Source organism: Triticum dicoccoides, chromosome 6A, assembly GCF_002162155.2.
Source record: "Triticum dicoccoides isolate Atlit2015 ecotype Zavitan chromosome 6A, WEW_v2.0, whole genome shotgun sequence".
Taxonomy (NCBI): Eukaryota; Viridiplantae; Streptophyta; class Magnoliopsida; order Poales; family Poaceae; genus Triticum; species Triticum dicoccoides.
In genome coordinates, this window is record NC_041390.1 from 142,507,728 (window position 1) to 142,511,511 (window position 3,784).

Here is a 3,784-nt window from a genome sequence, read left to right on the forward strand (position 1 = left end):
TGGTGGTTCCCAAGAAACAACATCTACGACAGTTGATTCTTAAGAAAGCTCATGAATCCCCTCTCGCCATTCATCCCGGTAGCACTAAAATGTATCAAGACCTACGCCAGAGGTTTTGGTGGACTAGGATGAAGAGAGAAATTGCTCAATACATTGCTAGTTGCGACGTCTGTCGTCGTGTTATAGTAGAGCATCAACGGCCTGCTGGCACCCTTCAACCTTTGGTTATTCCCGAATGGAAATGGGATAAAATCAGTATGGATTTCATTACTGGGTTTCCCAGGACCAAGAGAGGGAATAATGCTATCTTCGTCGTGATCGATCGTCTTTCCAAAGTAGCTCATTTCCTACCTGTTCGTGAGAGCATCACCGCTAGCCAGCTAGCTGACCTATAGATCTCCCGAATAGTGTCTCTTCATGGTGTCCCATTTGAAATTAACTCAGACAGTGGAAGTCTCTTCACCTCTCGGTTTTGGGAAAGTTTCCAAAATGCTATGGGAAGTCGTCTCTCTTTTAGCACCGCCTTCCACCCCCAATCAAGTGCTCAAGTAGAGCGAGTAAATCAAATTCTGGAGGATATGCTCCGAGCTTCTGTCATCTCATTCGAAATGGATTGGGAGAAATGCCTTCCATTCGCAGAATTCGCTTATAACAATAGTTATCAAGCTAGCTTGGGCAAAGCTCCTTTCGAAGTTCTCTATGGACAAAAATGTCGAACGCCTCTTAACTGGTCAGAAACCGGGGAAAGACAACTCTTTGGCCCGAATATGATTCAGGAAGCAGAAGAGTAGGTTCATGTTATTCGTGAGAAATTGAAAACAACCCAATCTCATCAAAAGAGTCAATATGACCGTAACATAAGCTCATGACCTATGAAGTTGGCGAGAAGGCTTACCTTCGGGTTACTCCGTTAAAGGGAACCCATCGTTTCGGTATCAAAGGCAAATTGGCTCCTCGTTACATTGGACCTTTTTGCATTCTTGCCAAACGAGGAGAAGTTGCCTACCAGTTAGAACTACCTCCGCATCTTTCCAGAGTTCACGATGTCTTCCACGTTTCTCAACTCAGGCGTTGGTTCGCGGATCCTATCCGTGGAGTGGACCACGAAACACTTGATCTACACGATAATCTCTCATATCGGGAATATCCCGTTCGTATCCTTGATCAAGCCGAGCGTACCACTCGACGCCATAACATCAAGTTTCTTAAGGTTCCATGGTCACACCACTCTGAAAAAGAAGCCACTTGGGAAACGGAGGATCGTCTTCGACTCGAGTACCCCACCTTCTTCCCAACGGATCCTAAATCTCGGGACGAGATTCTTTTGAGTGGGGGTGAGTTGTCACACCCTAGCTAGTTCATGCATTAGAGTGTTCCATTTGATAAAAAGTCCCTAGAACAACTAGGGTTTACTAAAAACTTTTTCAATGAACCTAAAATGCCATTCTAAAAAGTCCACCCTTTTTGTTTTGGGTTAAAACCTTTGACAAAAATGGTGAACATTTTTCTAGGACCTCATAAGGTCATTGGATTAATTCACTACTAATTGCATTTGGGCAATTTAAATCCTATAAATATTTTAAAATGCACAAATAATCCTGAAAGTAATTTTAGGTTGTTGAGAATATTTTCAAATGTGCCTCTGAATATTTTCAGGGTTTTCCTAAATGAAATAGTATTTTTACTATTTCAATACACAAAACAGAATAAATAGAAAATAGAAAAAGAGAGAGAAAGGAAACTTACCTGGCGCCCACCTAGCAGGCCCACCTGCTAGCCCAGCCCAGCCACCGCACCAGCGAGCTGCTTGGCTTGGCCAAGCAGGCAGGCAGGTGCTTGACGCCGGCACATGGGCGCGCCACGCAGCTGCCCGCCACCCTGCTTCCTCCCCTCGCCGTGCTGCTGCCCTGGATCGGTCACACACTCCTCCCCCGAGCTCGCAGACACGCCCTCTCCTCCCAGCTCCTCTCCCTCGCTCTCCCGCACCATGGCCGACGCCCCTGCCGCCGCACCGTCGACGTAGCCGCGCCCTCCGTCGTCCTCGCGCCGCGCCACCGTGTCCACGAGCTCCGTTGTCATCGACTACGTCGAGCAGGCCGAGCCCCGAGCGCTCGCCCACTCTAGAGTCGCCCCGACCCCGTCTTCTCCAACTCCGGCCACCGGAGATCCCCTTCGCCTTCACCGCAGCACCAGCTCGTCCCCGACCTTGCCGTCTGCCTTGTTGTGATCGCCGTGAGCCCAGCTACCTCCTCCCCCTCTCCATTAACTCCCTCCTGCACCGGTGTGCACCGCACCACGCTCACCCGAGCACTCACCGCCGCCGAGCTCGTCGCCGACGTGACTCCGGCCACCCACCGGCCACACCATTGTGACCAACGCACTCACCGCACACGCAAGAGCCCGTAGCACCACTCCACGCGCCTCGTCGTGCCCCGCAGCCTCGGTTTCTACCTCGCCCAAATTCCAGCGACCGCCAAGGTCGTCGCTGGTGACGTTTCCGGCCACCCCAGCTCCACCCACTGCCACCACTCGATGCGGCTTGCTCCCAGCTACGCGTAGATGCTCTCCGTCATCGTTTTGGTCGCCGGAGCATGAAACCCGCATCACTCCGCCGCGTCTGGCCTCGCCGGCGACTAAACGCCGGCAAGTTTGACCCTATTTGACCCCGTGTGGGCCTGGGTTGACTTCCCCTGAGTCTATGACACGTGGGACCGCCCTGCTAATTAACTTAGATTAGCACTAACCAAAATTAGTTAGTTAATTAACTACTGACACGCGGGTCCCACTGGTCAGGTTTGACCTGGACCGGCCCTGTTGACCACTGACGTCACCCTGATGCAATGCTGGCGCAATAAATCATTTACTGGATTTATTCTTATACAGGAAATTCCAGAAAATATTACAAACTTCAAAAATTCATAACTTTTAATCTGTAACTCCAAATGCAAAGATTTATATATGAAATTTGATCAGAAAAATTCAGTCTTTCCATCTGTAATGGTTTCATGCATGACAAAACACTTTAACCTTGCTGTTTAGGTGAAACAAGATATACACTTATAAGGGTTAAGAACATAAGCTTCCATTTGAATCTTTGATTCAAATGGACCCAAACCAACTAGTTTCACATTGCATTAGGTAGGACACCTCATATTGCCATGTCATAGCATGCATCATTTTGTTGCATATTGCCATGTGATGATTGTGTTCTGTGGTGTCTTTCATGGTAGGTTTTGCCTCCGAGGATATTTTCGAGTATCCAGCTGAAGGGCAGTACCCTACTACTACTCCATCAGGCAAGCAGCCCCATTGATCATATCGATACAATCCCATGTTCTCGCTTCTGCTCTCATTTACTGCATTAAGACAACAACATTTTAAACTGCTGTGTGCTGCGGTAGTTGAACCCTTATCCTCTGCATGACCTGTCATTGCCACAGTAACTAGATGAAACCCACTAGCATGTGTAGGAGTTGATTGAGCCATGTGTGTGTTTCCTACCTTGCTATGCCTGCTATGCTTACGGTTCTGTCAGGTCTGGTTCATCTAGGTGATGGGCTAGAGTGAAATGATTACGAGAGTAATGTGAGGGATGTGTTGAACATGATTTGGTAAAGGTTTCGATGAGAGGCCATATAGGAGTACATGGTGGGTTGTTTCATTGAGACCGTCCCTAAGAACTGAGATCTGTATGTGTGATTTAAGATTAAGCTACTACCACACATTGGACCCTGAAATACGACCCCGCTCGACTTACTGGTCCATCTCGTCCTCTATCCAGGAG